Below are 19,484 nucleotides of genomic sequence, written 5' to 3'. Positions count from 1 at the left end.
AAATACATCTGGACAATAAATGGATGAAGTTAATCTCAGGAAAAATCTTGACAATGCATATCAGATCACAATATCATTTTTCAAAATTTGTTTTGAAACTATTGCTGATGCCTTCAGTGATTCACCAAGGCTTGGGAAGCTGATAACAGAAATAACAAACACTTATTTAAAAAAAAACTAGAGAAGTTATTTTCCTTCCTTTTTCTTCTTGCCAACAACCTTTATTGTGTGGGTCACCAACTACTGCACAATTACTTTGCTTTACAGATTACAAATTACTCTATTTACCAATTACTTTGCTGACAAAGGTCCATCTAGTCAAGGCTATGGTTTTTCCAGTGGTCATGTATGGATATGAGAGTTGGACTGTGAAGAAAGCTGAGCACCAAAGAATCGATGCTTTTGAACTGTGGTGTTGGAGAAGACTCTTGAGAGTCCTTTGGACAGCAAGGAGATCCAACCAGTCCATCCTAAAGGAAATCAGTCCTGAATATTCATTGGAAGGACTCATGCTGAAGCTGAAACACCAGTATTTGGCCACCTGATGCAAAGAACTGACTCATTAGAAAAGACCCTAATGCTGGGAAAGATTGAAGGCAGGAGGAGAAGGGGACAACAGAGGATGAGGTGGTTGGATGGCATCACTGATTCAATGGACATGAGTTTGAGCAAGCTCCGGGAGTTGGTGATGGACAGGGATGCCTAGCATGCTGCAGTCCACGGAGTCGCAAAGAGTCGGACACGACTGAGCGACTGAAATGAAGTTCTGCACAGGCCGTGTGCGCCATGTTCCTAGTGATAAGGAAAAATCAGGAAAAGTATAATGTCAAATTTTAAAATATAAGTACATTTCCATTTGTATAACTAATCAGAAAATGTATGCACAAAATTGCTTTTTAAAAGACTCAAGAAACTTTTGAAATTTGTTAATCTAATTGTGATTCAGTTCAGTCGCTCAGTCATGTCCAACTGTTTGCGACCACATGGACTGCAGCACACCAGGCCTCCCTGTCCATCACCAACTCCCAGAGCTTACTCAAACTCATGCCCATTGAATCAGTGATGCCATCCAACCACCTCATCCCCTGTGGTCCCCTTATCCTCCTGCCTTCAATCTTACCCAGCATCAGGGTCTTTTCCAATGAGTCAGTTCTTCGCATCAGGTGGCCAAAGTATTGAAGTTTCAGCTTCAACATCAGTCCTTCCAATGAACACCCAGCACTGGTCTCCTTTAGGATGGACTGGTTGGATCTCTTTGCAGTCCAAGGGACTCTCAAGAGTCTTCTCCAACACCACAGTTCAAAAGCATCAATTCTTTGGTCCTCAGCTTTCTTTATAGTCCAACTCTCACATCCATACATGACTTCTGGAAAAAACATAGCCTTGACTAGACAGATCTTTGTTGCCAAAGTAATGTCTGGGCTTTTTAATATGCTGTCTAGGTTGGTCATAACTTTCCTTCCAAGGAGTAAGCATCTTTTAATTTCATGGCTGCAATCACCATCTGCAGTGATTTTGGAGCCCCCCAAAATAAAGTCTGCCACTATTTCCACTGTTTCTCCATCTATTTGCCATGAAGTGATGGGACCAGATGCCATGATCTTTTGGCAATTATGGAATTATGATTATCCACACTGAAATTAAAATGTTATAGAAAAGCACAGCTTTAGACACACTATGCTCTGCACTTGGCAATTTTAAGTTTAAAATCGCTACTATGACCAACCAAATTCCTGGAAATTGAACAAGAAATATTTAATTTACAATTAAATAAAAGTTAATATAGACTAACTAATATACAGAATATAAAGATATAAAGACAGAATATAAAGACATAAAGACAGAATATAAAGACATAAAGCTATAAATTAGAATCAACCTAACAAAAACCATTCATAAACCTGTAGCTAATGATTCACTCTACATAGTCGCTTAGTCATGTCTATCTCCTTGCAACCCCATGGACTGTAGCCCACCAGGCTCCTCTGTCCATGGAATTAACCAGGCAGGAATACTGGAATGGGTAGCCATTCCCTTCTCCAGGGGATCTTCCTGAACTGGGGATGGAACCCATGTCTCCTGTATTGCAGGCAGATTCTTTACTGTCTGAGCCCCCAGGGAAGCCCCCTACATAGTACAGCATTGACTAATTCAAGAAATGAAAAAGTAGAAATGTTCTCTCCTAGAACTTTTAGAAGGTAATGACAACAGACTCGGCATTTGATCATAACCTCCAAATTGGTGATGTCAAGAAGTTCAGCTGAGGAGCATATGTATATCTGTTTCCTCACATGCTTGCTCTTGCAGCCATGCTTCATAACTCATCTGTTTTAGCCAGAGAGCTTCCTCATTCAAGAGAAGCTTGGAGCAGTGTATAATGAGGAGGAAAGAGGGAAAAGAACTATATTCCTCAACTTACACAAGAAATATTTATTCTCTATCCTCTACATGCCATGTACTGTGTTGGATGGTGGGGGAAATGTGAGCGAAATGGAGGACCAGGTTACAGAGTGGTGTGTGTCCTGATATGGGAATAGACTAGAAGAGAACGAGTCAGGATGCATGAAGACCAGTCAGGAAACTGCTGCAGTAATCCAGGAAGGACACCATGGCCTGAACTAGAAACACGGGGAGAAGAGCGATATTCAAAGGCCTTCATAAGGTAGAGTCAGTTGGATTGGTACCTGAAAAAGAAAATAAAGGTTTACTCTTGAGGAAGTGATATTTTTAATCTTTACTCTGAGTATCTTCTACTTACAGGAATAGTGAGAAAGGATGTGCTGCCCAAGCCACTAATGTGTTATATAGTAAAGAAAAGAAAGATATTCAGATATTTCTCCATCCGATGCCTATGGACAGTCATGAAAAAAGGAGACGTGAAAGTCATTCACTTGTGTCTGACTCTTTGTGACCCCATGGACTATATACAGTCCATGGAATTCTCCAGGTCAGAATACTGGAGTGGGTAGCCTTTCCCTTCTCCTGGGGATCTTCCCAACCCAGGGATCAAACCCAGGTCTCCCGCATTGCGGGCAGATTCTTTACCTGCTGAGCCACAAGGGAATCCCTTAGTAAGTTTTCAGTTCAGTTCAGTTGCTCAGTCATGTCCGACTCTTTGCGACCCCATGAATTGCAGCACGCCAGGCCTCCCTGTCCATCACCAACCTCCGGAGTTCACTCAGACTCACGTCCATCGAGTCAGTGATGCCATCCAGCCATCTCATCCTCTGTCATCCCCTTCTTCTCCTGCCTCCAATCCCTCCCAGCATCAGAGTCTTTTCCAATGAGTCAACTCTTCACATGAGGTGGCCAAAGTACTGGAGTTTCAGCTTCAGCATCATTCCCTCCAAAGAAATCCCAGGGCTGATCTCCTTCAGAATGGACTGGTTGGATCTCCTTGCAGTCCAAGGGACTCTCAAGAGTCTTCTCCAACACCACAGTTCAAAAGCATCAATTCTTTGTGGCGCTCAGCTTTCTTCATAGTCCAACTCTCACATCCATACATGACCACAGGAAAAACCATAACCTTGACTAGATGGACCTTTGTTGGCAAAGTAATGTCTCTGCTTTTGAATATGCTATCTAGGTTGGTCATAACTTTTCTTCCAAGGAGTAAACATCTTTTAATTTCATGGCTGCAATCACCATCTGAAGTGATTTTGGAGGCCAAAAAAATAAATTCTGACACTGTTTCCACTGTTTCCCCATCTATTTGCCATGAAGTGATGGGACCAGATGCCATGATCTTCATTTTCTGTATGTTGGGTTTTAAGCCAACTTTTTCACACTCCTCTGTCACCTTCATCAAGAGGCTTTTAGGTTTCAAATAAACGATCACACTGACTTTTAGATTGCAAAACACTAGATTTTTTTTCTCCCTCTCTCAAAAATGTGATCTCCTCCTACCCACTACCCACCATCTACTTTGCTTTAATAGTTTATGATTTCCTTTTTCTATTCTCTGGATTTGCTCTGTCTTTCTTAAAGTCTATTGGCTAGAACTACACTAAATGTTTCGGAGCAGACATATGCAGTCTTTGTCAAAGATCAGGACAAGGTTTTATCTTCTATTTACTATGAGACTTTTCTTGATGATTGTAGAGATGATACTTGTCTTACTAGATTTGGTGTGACTGAAAAATTTACTTAAATATCTTTAGCCATAAATCCCAGAGCAAGGAGATTACATTGCTTCTATTAGAAATGTTTCTATTAAAAAATTTCCAGTTCTGTTTGCCTTTTGTTTGATATTGGAACACAATTACTTGCAACACAAAGAAAAATTTTAATTTCAAAACGTATTTTGATATTTGCAGTTCAAAATTAGTCATCAGGAGTAAGAGATCTTCCTGTTTGAAAAGGCACAGAGATGAGCTATGTTTTTTATATGCTGACAGAACACTGGAAATGTTCTAAAATAGTGATTCCCAATCCTGCCTGCAAATTAGGATCACCTGGGATCTTTTAAAAATTGCACAGCAGAAACCAACACAACACTGTAATGCAATTATTTTCCAGTTAAAAATTTAAAAAGAGATTACCTCAGAAAAAATTAGAGAACCAACAAGGACCTACTGTATAGCACAGGGAACTCAGCTCAATGCTCTGTAATAATCTAAATGGGAAAAGAATTTAACAAACAAAACAGATATATGCATAACTGAATCACACTGTTGTACACTCGAAACTAACCCAACATTGTTAATCAACTCTACTCCAATATAAAATAAAAACTTTTTAAAAAGCAAAATTGCAAAGCACAGGTTACACCTCGGATCAGCTGAAATGAGTCACTAGCGATGGGACACAAGCCCTGGAAGTTGTCTAAGCTCCCCAGGTGGAACCAAGATGTAGACAAGTTTGGGAACCACTAGTGAGAACAGGACGGAGAAGGCGATGGCACCCCACTCCAGTACTCTTGCCTGGAAAACCCCATGGACGGAGGAGCCTGGTAGGCTGCAGTCCATGGGGTTGCTAAGAGTCGGACACGACTGAGCAACTTCACTGTCACTTTCCACTTTCATGCATTGGAGAAGGAAATGGCAACCCACTCCAGTGTTCTTGCCTCGAGAATCCTGCAGACGGCGGAGCCTGGTGGGCTGCCGTCTATGGGGTCGCACAGAGTTGGACACGACTGAAGCGGCTTAGCAGCAGAAGCAGCAGCAGGTTGAGAATCCGTCCTATCCCCAGCAGATGTCCCCCATGCCTGCTCCATGAAATCCCCAAGGTCCCCACTGCAGCTGCTGCACCCCATCCAAGGGTCTTTGGGGTCCCCAGATTCATCGCTCACAGCCTCAAAGCTCCTGGCCATAAAGGCAGACAGATATTCTGTGCTGCCCCACATCACAATGAAGCTTGCGTTGGAGCAGTAGCCTTTAAAAAAACAGTAATTCCTGTAGAAAGGAATTACTGAGAATGAAAAATGCTGTTTAATAATACATTAAAATGAATCATCATATGTATTTCTCCTCCACTAAGTACGCCAGAGAATTTTGTTTGTTACAATGTGCTTGTTATTATCAGTATTATCTTCAACACTCTACTTCTTTTGAGAAATTTTAAGCTAATTGTCCGTTGTGAGTTATTTTTTTAACTAAAAAATATAATCCATAAACCTACTTAACTGAGTGCACAAAATGCAATACTGTTCAATATATTGAAAGCCAACAAGGAAGGGAGATATCCCTGTGAGCCTCTCTGCTTCAGAAACGTCCCAGTATCCCCTCAGGAAATGCCACCTGGACCATGTAGGGCTCAGGACTGGCTGATAAGGCATCAGTGTCAATTATTTTTTAAGACTGAAATTTTTCATGCTGCTACTGCTAAGTCACTTCAGTCTTGTCTGACTCTGTGCGACCCCATAGACGGCAGCCCATCAGGCTCCCCCGTCCCTGGGATTCTCCAGGCAAGAACACTGGAGTGGGTTGCCATTTCCTTCTCCAATGCATGAAAGTGAAAAGTGATACACGTTAAACCCATTTAAAGATGAATACTGGCCAGCACCTGTCTCGCAGGATTTTAGTTTCTATATGAATCTCTATTGTGCATACCCATCACAGGGTTGTGTTTCTAGCACTGGCAAATAACAAGCTATTGAAGTGTGAGGCTAAACACATATGGTTGGTGAGGTTATTGTTCCTTTATGACTTTTTTCTTAATCCCTCAAGGAACTAAAAACCTCAGAATATACACATGCAGGTCCTATTATAGCTCTAGATCACTTTCCATTAAAAGATGCAACAATTTACTGGCATATACCAGAATCATTTTTGTTGGGTTAAAAACGTTTAATATAAAACAAAATTGCAGTTCATAACGTGTGCTTACCGCACAAAGTATGCTTGACACTAGTTAAAATATATTTGCAGATTTGAAGAAATACTGAAAGGAAACAAGAAATCAAATTAATGATTACATGTTAGGTGGTTGGGAGATTGGTATTTTTCTTTTAGGTTTTCTTGAATACTGTTACACTGAATATTTTTAACAGTTTTTGATGTGTATTATGCTAAATACAAACATAACTACAACTCTGCTCACGAGAATATAGTTTAGGGCATGTCCTGGCTTGACCAAAGTTTCTTAAACTATAACTAAAACCCTCAAGCTGATTAGAGCACAAGAATCAGGATTATACAGGAGCACTGCTTTCTGTAAAGGCTTTTCTACACCTGAAAGCTGAGGATCTAATTGCAGCAGGTTTGCTTTTAAACTGCAGTATGATGCTATAGGTAAGTAAAAGCACCTATTATTCATCGATAAAAATGTGCTCAGGCTGAGTGCTTTTAAATATGCATGACCAAGTTCCCGATGTACTCTGTGGTCATTCACTGGCTATGTGGTAGCCCGCCTGCTGGTCTGTAGACGCAGTCCACAACTTGATGTGGCATAGCAGGGAAACTTCAGGTTCAGAGCACTGATTCTGAACATGGAGTGATACCTCACAGGGTCTGAAAGAATACATGTGCTCTAAATGAGAACAAGAATGAGCAAATCTGAAGCCTTATTATTGAGAAAGGAGTGGGCTAGGATCCTATTACTGAGAAAGGATCCTGGCTCGGATCGATTTTCTATATACCAGAAGATGTTCCTGCACAATGATGTTTTTTCTCCTTAAAGCAAGCAGATGCCATGTTACACTGTGGGTTACAAAGGTGAGTTTTCATAGATATGGTGAAATGCTATCTTGGCTGTGCAAGAAAGAAGAGGACAAGATGAACCCATCTTCTTTAGATGAGAAGCAGGTGACCTGCAGTTGCTAAATTGAAACAAAAATATCCAAAAAACACAGACTCTTCCTCCCATTCTTGGCAAGTTCAAAATAAGATTTGTTGAAGTTCAGCTATATTTAGAAGCTATTGACAAAGACTGTGAGGTTCCAGAGATGTCCTTACCTCATGCATTTTCCAGTCAAGTAGAAGGTCAGTGACAAGAGCCAATATGCATGGCAGTGAAGAAATGGACCACAGAAGAGATGACTCAAGTCTGTAAGAAAGGAAGATGCCTGGCTGAGAGGATCAGGAGAGACTTTGTGGAGGACATAGAAGTTGAGATAGACTGCAATAATAGATAAGACTTCAATAGACTGGATATAAAGGAGGTTTTTCTGCAGATAAGAACTACAAAAACAAAGGCAGAGAGACAAAACCACAGAAGTCAGGCTGGGAGAAAGGTCGGGAATGGAACATAAAGCCCACACACGGGAGTGAGAGAAGCATACTACTTACATTTTCAGACCACAAACTGAATGCAGCTACCCGATGATTTATTTGGCCTGGTCAGTGTTTAGCTTTATTTTCTAACTGAAGAAAGAGAAAGACACAGAAAGAGGGAGAGGGAGCGAAAGCAAGCTGTATTTGAAGTAGCTACCAGTATTTTAAAAATGGGAGAATATCATATAAAAGTCTAAGAGTTTAGCTTCTCTTGAAAAAATCTAAAGTTCTGGCAACAACATTGGGCCTGCCTTCCCACAGGTCAGTGGAGAGAGCAGACGTGGACCCCTGGACAGGGTATAAATTCTACTGATGCCTTCAGGTCCTCAGACTTCCTGTTGTCTCTGCAAGTGTCAGTTACCATCTATTACGTCCAGGCTGGCATGTGGTTGTTGTTTGTAGTAAAGGTGAAAGCTCTGCTCAAACCTTGCTTCATATGTGTCTGATGAGGGCAGGTGTTTGAGGTTTGTTTGTTTTGTAATCTCCACCAGAAAGGAAGACTGGTTTGATCCTAAAGAAAATCAACTCTGAATATTCATTGGAAGAACTAAGACTGAAGCTGAAGCTCCAGTACTCTGGCCACCTAATGTGAAGAGCTGATTCACTGGGGGAAAAAACCCCTGATTCTGGGAAAGATTGAGGGCAGGGGGAGAAGGGGGCAACAGAGAATGAGATGGTTGGATGGCATCATCAACTCAATGGACAGGAGCTTGAGCAAACTCCAGGAGACAGAAAAGGACAGAGAAGCCTGGTGTGCTGCCAGCAATGGGGTCTCAAAGAGTCAGACATGACAGCAACTGAACAATAAAGGAAGACATGAATATCAGCTAGAAGCATCTGTTCTTCATTTCGTAGCCAGTGATGAAGCTATGAAATATTCTGAGGATTTAAACGACTAATTGGAGTTGTGATTTAAGTTTAAGCTAGAAAAGGAAAATAAAATTAATTGCAGAGGAAAAAGAGAGACGGGAAAAAAACAACACTAAATTAGAGACCAATTTAGCGTTCAAGTAAGAGGTAAAGATACTTGGGGTTTGCGGGCATGAGGGGCAAAAGAAAGAAAAAGACACTGAGATCTCAGGCCAGACTAGGATGGTGGTTCCACTAAAAGAAACAGAGTTGAGTAAAATCTGGAGCTGTTGCCGATTTTCCCAAGGGAGATTATCATTTGCTTTGGAGTATGGTGGGTTTGTGTTGCCTGCTAAATATCCTAGAGGTGCAGCGGTTTCTGAAAGCCAACATAGCTTGGGTTTTGGAATCAGATATAGCTCAAATTAATCATCTATAGAACAAGGGTAATACTAGATCTTACACTCCTTGAGAGGCCTAACTGGGGAAATGTGTAATGTACAGTGAAGTGAAGTGAAAATTGCTCAGTCGTGTCCGACTCTTTGCAACCCCATGGACTATACAGTCCATGGATTTCTCTAGGCCAGAACACTGGAGTGGATAGCCTTTCCCTTCTCCAGGGGATCTTCCCAACCCAGGGACCAAACCCTGGGTCTTCTGCATTACAGGAGGATTCTGGGAAGCCCAATGTACAGTGACTGCCTACCAAAAAAATGGTTATGTATTTGATTTGAGAATTAGCCACATTAGCTCACGGAAGCTGTGAAAATGAAAGAAATAAACAGACAACTGGAGAACACGTGACACGGATGCCACTAAAAAGACAACTGGAAATGCAGTGATGACTAAATCAACCATTTGGCAATTCTGGATGAACAGATTAGATTAGACAGAGAACATGCTGTATTGTGAAGTACCTCCTGAAATTAAAAAATATTTTGTCAAAATATCTTGTGTGTGTATGCTCAGTAATGTCTGATTCTTTGCAACACCATGGACTGTAGCCCACCATACTCTTCTGTCCATGGGATGTTCCAGGCAAGAATACCGCAGTGGGTTACCATTTTCACCTCCAGGGGATCTTCCCAACCCAGGGATCGAACCTACGTCTCCTGCATTGGCAGGCGGATTCTTTACCACTGAGCCACCTGAGAAGCCCAAAATATTTTACACTAGGTTAATTTAGAGACACAGTCACTAAGTCGCTTCAGTCGTGTCCGACTCTGTGTGACCCCATGGCCTGCAGCCCACCAGGCTCCCCCGTCCATGGGATTTTCCAGGCAAGAGTACTGGAGTGGGGTGCCATTGCCTTCTCCATAGAGATACAGTAGACACCTGGTATTAGTAAAGTTAACATTTGTATTTTCAACCTCTCAAAATTCAGCAGTACTCAGACCAAAGAGAAAACTAGCTAGTGAGTAGGCCTGACAAAGAGTCAGCATTTTGTAGACATTCCTCTTATTAAAAAATAAATACACACACACACACGTATGTACGTATATAGCTCCATTTCCCATTTCTCTTCTCCAAGATACTGAACCCTGGAGTTGGAAATAGAAGCCAATGAAAGCACAGCTTGTCTGTAAGATGAGAATGTTTAACTCAGCTGTGACTTAGTGTCTTAGAATGATATAAATATTTGACACAGAAATAAACGCAAGGGATAAACAGTTTTCACCTATACTCCAGTCAGAGTAAAAATCGGTCACTTGAGAGAAAACTTTATTGAAAGTTGAAAGGATTGCTAAAAATACTGAAAGTTGCAAAAACATCTCACTTGTTAATTTAGGAATTCATAAGATGTCATGTGTGAAGTGTGTGCAATACTGGGTTACGGGCATGTCTTTAATAGGTCTGTTAGGAAGAAATAATCTTCAAAAGGACAACTGATCATTAGGCAGGGGAATGGGAATTTAAGTTGCAGTTTGCCAGATGGCCACTCACTTCACCCTGCCACATAAACAAGCCTTGGCAATTACACCACTAAATCAGTCCAGTACTTAAGGCATAGGAAAAGCAGGTGATTGGATTAGACTAAATAATTTCTAGTTTTGTGAAATTTCCAGATCTGACAATTTAAGATACTCTATAGAAATGGTCCACTTTTTTTTTTTTAATGCTTCTCTAAATTGTATGTTTGGGATGAGTAAGAGTCTTGTCTGACTTCACAGAAGACCTTGATTTCTGTTCTTTTCCCCAAGTACTAGGTTCCAGAATGACTGATAAAAATGAGCCCCCAGGTGAAGGCCATCTTCCAAGGCTTCTCATCTGGCTATGCCTAGAGATTGCCTCTTAGGAACAAGATATGACTTTGAAGAATTTCTAACTAGTCAAGAGAAATCACCAGGGACCTCTTTCAGTTGCTCCTTGCACAGAGTTTTAGGGCCATTGCCTCCTACTGGTTTCTCAAGAGGGACCAGCATTTCCGTGGATTTTGCTGTGTTTGTCAAATTCCCCTATTCAAGCAAGAGGCAGTGACACAAAGTTTCTCCAAAACTCAAAACTGCCTTAAAATGGAATAATCTCTTTTGGGGGCTCAGATACTGCTCTTAACCAAATCTCCTTAGAGGAAGGACACACAGATTATGTGGGCCAGCATCTAGCTTCCAGACTCATAACTGCATTCTGCTGGAACAGGTCTAAATAAAACAAAATCCATCAGAAGTGCTTTTCCTCAAAAGATACATTGATTTTTCTTCTTCAGCTGAACTCTGTTCATCCTGATATACTGAAAAGAGGTTTGTAGTAAGAAAAAATATTTTTAACTATATTTTTACAACTTCTAAAACTGAGGAACTAAACACATACTTTCAGATATTTGACCTAAATTTGTTAAGTTTTGACTGATTTTTAGAATATACAATTATAGGGCAAATCTCCCTTCTTTGTAGCTTTCACTACAAAAATATTCCCAGTCTGCAAAGCTCTGAACTAAAACCATTCAACATCAGACTCGGAAATCTGCTGTACTAGCTGGATCTGAACAGAAGTATGTTCAAAAGACAAAACATTTTATTGACTTGGAAAGATTACAAAGCATGCCAAACAGATTTCAGGCAATTAAGATCATAAGAAGTACATCCAGAATATCAAGAATTTGCAAAACAGAGAGGCATACTCTTTCTGATGACTTCATGGCATGTACTTTTCACAAGGTCTATTATTTCTTCCTTGGGAATGAAATGTTCATAACGAAACTGGATAATCAGAAGTACTCTTTACCTAGGTCCCACAGTACTTGTAGGAATCCTTAGAGTAGCATCTGAAAATGGTGATGTTACTAACTATTCCAAGATGCTGCTGCTGCTGCTGCTGCTGCTAAGTTGCTCCAGTCATGTCCGACTCTGTGCGACCCCATAGACGGCAGCCCACCAGGCTCCCCTGTCCATGGGATTCTCCAGGCAAGAACACTGGAGTGGGTTGCCATTTCCTTCTCCATTCCAAGATGAGCACCCTCTAATTTTAATACTTATCAAACTGAACCATTTGGAAGAACTTTGTTTTCTCTTGCTTCTGAAGCTTATTATATTCATTACCTCACTTCAATCAGGCTCTGGATGACTTGTTTCTATTGTAGTTAGACCCTTTGTAAGAATGGTTTAATCATACTAATAAGTATTGGCCTGATTCTCCCATCTCTATGCCCATGTAACTTCCAAAAAGTAAAACCCTTTTTAAAGTGCTTTAACCTTGAGAATTCATATGCTGTCTATATGGAAATATCTATACATCCTAATGATTGTCTCTTTGTTGCTATTATTATCTTCTCAAAACAAACAGAACAGTGTATGCCATGCCCATCATTTTCAGAGACAAAATCTCCAGAAAGTACTTAATGGTCCAATTGGAAAATGTTCTAACAATACAGCCTTTTTTGGTTCTTCAATTTACTACAGGTGGATAATCTCTGAAAAACCCAAGACAGTGAACAGATTGAATCACTTGTAACAATTTGATTCTTGAATGAATTCCAAAGTACTAAGAGTGAAGTTGTTTTGCCTTAAACTATACCTCAAATAAAGATTAAATAATTTTTTTGTTGAAAATTGGCCCAAAGTACTGGAAAATTGTGTGCTTAGAAAACCACATTCATTATAAGATGAGCATTTGGGCATTAGTTACACTGATATTTCAACTGGCGTTTTTATAAATTTGGGGGTAGGGGATATCTCTTAAAATCTTACTTTGGTATGCTAAAGTTCTCTAAAAGAAACACAATTCTAATAAATCAAGAAATTAAGACATAGCTGGAATATAAAGGGGCTTTAAAAAGACAAGCTGCAAACTTTCAACTCTGAATACAGTAAGGTATTTTCCAATCTTATAGTGGGGTCTCAGAATTCTCCTTTGGTATAAAGTCATCACCACCATGATACAACTGTTCTAAATTTAGTACTAATTACTGTTTTAGGCTGAATTTGCCATCAACTAAAATAAAGGCCAACAAAGTCAAAGTGTCTATATGGCTTTAAAAGATGGCATGTGTTCTATAAAACTGTAACACATAACAAAATAAATCAAAATATAAAGTTTGCCCAACTAACATGAAATCTCAGATTTGATTTCAGTATACCCCAAAACAATCCCTCTTTTAAAAATATGTACATTAAGATGTTTTCAAAATTTACTTTAGATTTCCACTGTTGGTGAGCACAATCAAAACTACCTCTCCTGTGATTTAAATATGGCACATGTGAAAAAGAAAGATTACTGATTCTGGACATAAAGGAAACAGTACTAGCAACAATGCCCAATAGATCAATCACAGTATATGACAAAATGTACTTTTTATAGTCATCCTGTGTCAAGGAAAACCATTCAGTCGAGCCATCTCACTCTGCAGTGTGCCCAGGAAACGCTCACCGTCAAAATCACAAGGGTCAGTGACTATGGTAGAAACCCTGTAAACGAGCTCAGACTTTGTCCTAACTTTGGAGCCAACAGATTCCGGCCAAACTTTCACTGATGGAAAATATAAGCTATTGGCAAGGTGGCATAGAGATAATTTATACAGTTGCTTTTGAATTTGAACATTAGGGGAAAAAAAATCAAGATCAAAATTGGCACCTGTACTGTATAAAATGCATAGCTACATAAGAAAATCGCATCTTTTTTTGTAAAAACTTCTGTTTCCCCAGTCGCACTGCTTGAAAGTGAATCTGTGTACCAGAAGGTTGTTCAGGATTATGAAACTTAATGCATTTTACCATAAGCAAATATAAACATTTTTAAGGAAAGCACAAGGCAAGAAACATGAAAGACCATATGTTTTCAATGCTCTCCGTGTCAAAACAATACCAGTCTCCAAAAAATAACTGCTAGTCATATTGAATTATTTTGCCAGATATCTTCCAAAAGTTACTTGGAAGAAAGTACAGTGCACTCTATGTACTATGCAATGAATAAAAATAGATTTCACCAGACCAAACATATTACATTCATGAATTATCTTGTTAGCTGTAAAACTTCATAAGATTTCTGAGTTTACTGCTCATGGGTTAGTTGCAAAGGTAAAAACGAGATAAGAGAAAACAGCGGCTTATCTGGAAAATGTTTCTCAACAAGCTATGTAAACTCCTTTAGTTAAGCTAATGGGTTCAGTTCAGTTCAGTCGCTCAGTCGTGTCGGACTCTTTGCGACCGCATGGACTGCAGCACACCAGGCTTCCCTGTCTATAACCAACTCCCAGAGCTTACTCAAACACATGTCCATTCAGTCGGTGATGCCATCCAACCATCTACACAAAATAGGGTTTCCCCCAAGGCTAAGTTTATTTTTCCTCCTTCTACTGAGAGCCTTAAACCTTTCACAGGTTCATGCCACCCTTACCCTGTTCTACTTTGAAGTTCAAACACACACAGTGAAGAAATCTACCTGGGAAAATGTACGCTGGGGTAATGGCACTTTAAGCAGCCTTTCAATTCTAACATTTCACAGCCACCTTTTTAATCTGTATCGAAACACTGCTCAGCTGACCGCACGGATGGAGCACTGCAAAAGATTTGCTAGATTTAGTGTCTTTTCTCTAACTGCTCTTGAAATCTTCAAGATCAAAGGAACAAACCACGCCCTAGAATTAGCCAGGGGTACTCATGATGGGGAAAGAAGAGCAAAAGTAAAATCAAAGGACTCTGCTCACGATTCTGTCAAGACTAGCAGTCCCTTCCAAAACTTCCCTCCTAATGTTTTTGTACTTTGAAGACGCCCAGTTTCCTTCCTAAGCCTTTTGTTTATCAGAACCCACCACGTTACCAGACGCTTTGCTAGACGCTCCCTATACCTAACCTCTTCAACAATCTAATGCATGTCTGACACACCCAGTAAGCCAAATAATTTGCAGGGCTCAGTACCTAATGAAAATATGGGGGTACCTGGTTCCAAAAGCCGGTATAATGTGTCATTATAGATACTAAAACACAAAACTTTTACCTTTCTTCCTTGGTCTCTCTCTCTCCGGGTATTTTTCCTTTGAGCTCCTAGAAGCGCAGGAGTAAACGTGCAGCCACCAGCCGCGCCCGCCCCGCCTCACCTGGCACTTTTCACGTGGCGCATGCGTACCTGCATGTGGGAGCTTATAGCTGCCAGGAGCCCAGCCACTCTTACCAGCCACTCAACCCACACACTAGGCCTATCTTAGGAGCTGGGTGTTGAGCCAGGCATCTTCCCCTCCTCCTAGCCCAACACTCCAACCCAAGTCCTCAGAAATGCACTTGTTACCTGGATCCCCAGTGGGTAAAAGGCTTGCCCCACCCTCAGCCCCTGCAATGCCCCGCTCTGAAATACCCGGGGCAGGAGAGACCCGCTTCGTGCCTGCGCCCAGACGCCTGCTAACGGGGGAGGTCCCACCTGTTGCTGATAGAGCTAGAGGGAGGCTAGCCAGGGCCCAGAAAGGCAGGAGCCGAGGCGTGACCTAGGAAACAATCTCAGACTGGTGGGAAGGCAGAGCAGAGGTCCAAGTATGTCTCCATCCTCATATCCAGCTTCACGTACAGACCACAAAATCAAAGATAACGTTATTAAGGATTTTAGAATGGTGGCCACCATGAGTAAACCAGGCACAGGACCCTGCCGAATGCAAAGCCCAGTACGACTGCACTGGTCACGTGTCTGTGAAGCCTAGCACTGCCGTCACTGAGAAGACAATCAAATATTAGTTGCTTTCTCGCCCTCAACCATTCCCTCACTCTAATAACACTGACCACCCCCTCCCACCCATGCCATATAAGATTTCTTTGACAAAAATATAGCAGATATAGAGATATATTTTCACTAAGGGTCGATAAGAACCGTTTTGCCCTCTATGGCATTTTTTTTTTTTTTTTAACAAATTAGGAAACTGACACAGAGCTTAAGTGACATGCTAAGAGATAATCCACCTGGTATGTTTGTCTGTGGACCTAGATCTAAAACCAGGGTCGTTGATCTTTCTATTGTGTGCATCTGTCGGGAAACTAGAGTGGAAAATGCATAATGAACACTTCTTAATAAAATATTTTATATCTGACAGGGTTATAACCCTATGTACCATTGACTTTTAGGGGAAAAAAAAATAACCAAAACACCTTGGCTCTTCTAGCAGATGTTTAGGAAATATCCTTTTGTGTGTTACAGTTTTAATGAGAATGCAGTGCTTACTTAGTAGAATAAGCGTCTTCTCCAAGTTGGTTATCATTAACTTGTTAATTACTCGTGTATGGTATAATGCATTAAAATGATTTATATTTTATAAGACATAGCTAATTGTAAGTTTATTCTTGTATTAGTCTTGAAATGCATTGTCAATGTCATCCTGTAATAGTCTTGAAATGTATAAGCATGTCATTACATAAGCCAATATATTTTAGATGATTTTTGTTTTATTCTTTAAATAAATTTTTATCGAAACATAAAAAAATCACATTATAGAAAATTTAGACTATGAGGAAAACAAAACAGGTCACCTATGATCTCTCCAGTCTCACACAACCCACTATTTATTTTGGTGTATTTTCCTTCCAATATTGTTATATCAGCAACAATACGCATACATACTACAGTGTTTTGCTTAAATAAAAGGAAAATCTAAAGCCAAAAATAAGAAAAGCCTCTCCACATGATTTTATTATTTTTTCTGAAGACAGAGACATGGACTAAATACTTTGTAAAGACTGTTCTATATTGGAATTAAAATCATAACTCTGTAATCTGTAAAATACTAAAAAGAAAAGTAAAAATCTTCCAAAGCTGACCTAAGAAGAATTCCCTTCCCTATTTCATCTAATTCCCTCCCCTAGACTTACTCTTGTAGTTTGGTGTATATCTTGCTTAAAATTTCCCAAATCTACATTGGCATGTATAGAAATACATGAATTATTACAAATCTGAGTTATACTGTACATACAGGTCTGTAATTGTATTTGTATACTCAATAGTTTATCATCTACAGCTGGTACTACAATGTTAAATCGTAGTATTGATCTGCTTATGTTTATTAATGTCTATCTAAATGAGTAAAACCTAAAGGGTAAGATGTGTTCAGGTCAGAACATAATAAATCTCAATATCTTGTAATAACCTATAGTGGAAAAGAATCTGAAAAAGAATAGATATAGATATATGTACAGCTGAATCACTTTGCTGTACACTTAAAGTATTGTAAACCAACTGTACTTCAACAAATAAATAAAAGTTGTTGTTATACCAAGTAGTTAAAAAAAGAAAGAAAAAAAACATTTCTCACACTGGCATGTCTACAGGTCTTTTTAACGTGAAGATACTTTCATTGGTCCGTCATCAATCGAGCATCCTTCCTATCTGGGCAAAAGTACTTTGCCCACCTCCTAGTCTTCCTTTATAACTCCTGCTGGGACAGGAAGTCTCTGTGTTTACAGTTAAATACGCAAGTGAAATCTTCTTAATTAAACTACAAGATGCTGAGGAAAGAACAAACCTAATGTATCTTGCTTTTCCTGAAGTCCTTAGAATAGTGTCTTATATAAAATATGCCCTTAATGTTTGTTGTTAAAATAAGGGCATGAATGACTAATCCATTGTTTCACAAATGGTAGTATTACATTTGCACTGATCATTCCAAGCCCTCATGTAGTCTTTCTTGGTGGACAACGTTAAATGACAGATCAGATTCAATATGTGAGCAGTGCCAGAACTGATGGGTCCATGTAATAGCCAAACCTCAAATAACATTTTGAAATATCCCCTCACATTTATTTAACCATTTTAAACCTATTTGAATAAATCAAGACAGTGATAAAAGTCTATAAAAGCTTGACCTGTTTAGTCTCGAGGAATAATTTTCCAAGTAGATACTTTTTTGTAAGATTTTAAACTACCAAATTACACACATATGCCTTAATTTATTAATAGATACATCCATGTGTATCTGTGTTTCCATTTTAGTTTCTCTGGTTTTATACTCACTTAACCTTGTAAATAGTGTTTTCTTCTGTTTTGATTCTCTATTTCTTTTAGATTAATTTTGCAAAATTTCAAATGTACACAAAAAGAGAATAGTATAATAAACTCATCCCCAAACCTCAACAAATTATTTAGCCAATGTTTACAATCCTAAAAGTGACATAATTTGTTTCTAAAGCACTGTACAACAGTTCTTATCAGGCTCCCTTTCAAGTAATAAACAAGGCTCTATGCAAAAGTAAACAGGACAAGAGTCACCTCAAAACAAATGTTTCTTAGGAAGTGAAAACCAGAACCACATGTGCACCGTTAACTGCAGCTCTCCATGCAGGACAGGCCTTATACTTAAGTGTCTTGTTTACAAAATAAAGCAGGAGAATGCAGACTTAAGAGAAGACAAGGTTGCACCAGATGTCCTGAGTGCTACTGTGCACTCAGAAATTGCTGGACCCTGTAGAGTGCACAGGGTAAGTATGAGGCAAAGTCCTTGCCATCAAGGAATGCATGGATTTGTAGGGGATGATAAACCACATACTTACCAGAAAAACAGTGTATACATTTAATCTGATAATCCAGAAATGTCATTACAATTGTGTTGAATCATTTATTTGTATCCTATATACTTTTTTTTCCAAACCAAGTAATAATTGCACTTGTTTTCAAACTAAGAGAGATATTAAGGATAATAAACTTGCAGGTTGGTGGAGAATTCCAAGTTTCCTACCTTTATCAGCAAAACTACATGAAGCTTAAAAAAAAAAAAAAAAAAACTCAGTGCATATTACCAATGATTTTGTGATTTCTGTTGTAGCCCATGAGCCATCTTGACTGAAAAAAACATGTAACTTCTTTTCAGTTGATTTGGAAGCAGAAAAGTTTTATAAAAGTTATCCTTAAACTCATCCCCTTAACATCACAATCCACTCTGACCTGCCTCAGTTAAAAGATAGGTCAACTGTGGGAGAAAAAGGAGATAAAGAAAAATGAAGTGGAATCATAGTATGTTCTCCAGTTCCCCATCCACTTAAGGTGCAAAGATCAGGAACTCAGGCGTTGCCTGAAACTCATTAGCAATGCAGACTCTAAGTCTTCACCCAGCTCTCCTAAGGCAGAATATTTATTTTAAGAAGATCTTCAGCTGCTTCTTTTTTGCCTATTATAGTTTGAGAAGCACTGTCTTCAGCTTTCTTCCATCTCTACATGGATCCTATACAATTTTATTGCTTTGCCACATCTCTGATGACATTTTCTCTTCCGATTAGAGAATCAGATTTCACTTAACCATTTTTGAATGATATATATGCTCACTGATACATTTGATTTAATAATCTTTTTAATATGAATCTTGGGTTTAAAGACTAGTCATATTAGCTGCTCTCTTTTAAAATTAAAGTTAACTTATTTGGAAGTCTTAACTAAAGCACTGAAGTGGGAGTTAGAACCTTTGATTTCTGGAAATCAATTAGAAGTCTCAGCTAGAAAAGAAAGACATTTCACATTTTCATAATT

At 39.4% G+C, this 19,484-nt stretch overlaps 2 long non-coding RNA genes across 5 annotated transcripts in view; both read right to left on the bottom strand.

Annotated features, from left to right (window-relative positions):
• LOC138990413 (uncharacterized) overlaps window positions 1–15,091 on the bottom strand; it is a 236,290-nt gene extending 221,199 nt beyond the window's left edge. For all 4 annotated transcript variants that reach the window (XR_011466508.1, XR_011466505.1, XR_011466507.1 and 1 more), the window contains exon 1: window positions 14,991–15,091. This is a non-coding gene — a long non-coding RNA (uncharacterized lncRNA). The remainder of the gene's footprint in view (window positions 1–14,990) is intronic.
• On the bottom strand, window positions 1,384–8,109 carry LOC138990415 (uncharacterized). Its single transcript, XR_011466509.1, has 3 exons — window positions 7,728–8,109; window positions 7,395–7,485; window positions 1,384–2,684 (listed from the first exon to the last, which is right to left on the bottom strand). It is a non-coding gene; the product is annotated as an uncharacterized lncRNA (long non-coding RNA).
• Window positions 15,092–19,484: the final 4,393 nt, after the last annotated feature.

This window comes from Bos mutus, chromosome 2 (assembly GCF_027580195.1).
Source record: "Bos mutus isolate GX-2022 chromosome 2, NWIPB_WYAK_1.1, whole genome shotgun sequence".
NCBI classification, from domain to species: Eukaryota; Metazoa; Chordata; class Mammalia; order Artiodactyla; family Bovidae; genus Bos; species Bos mutus.
Note: the sequence above shows the minus strand (reverse complement) of the source record. Positions and strands in the feature narration are given on the sequence as shown.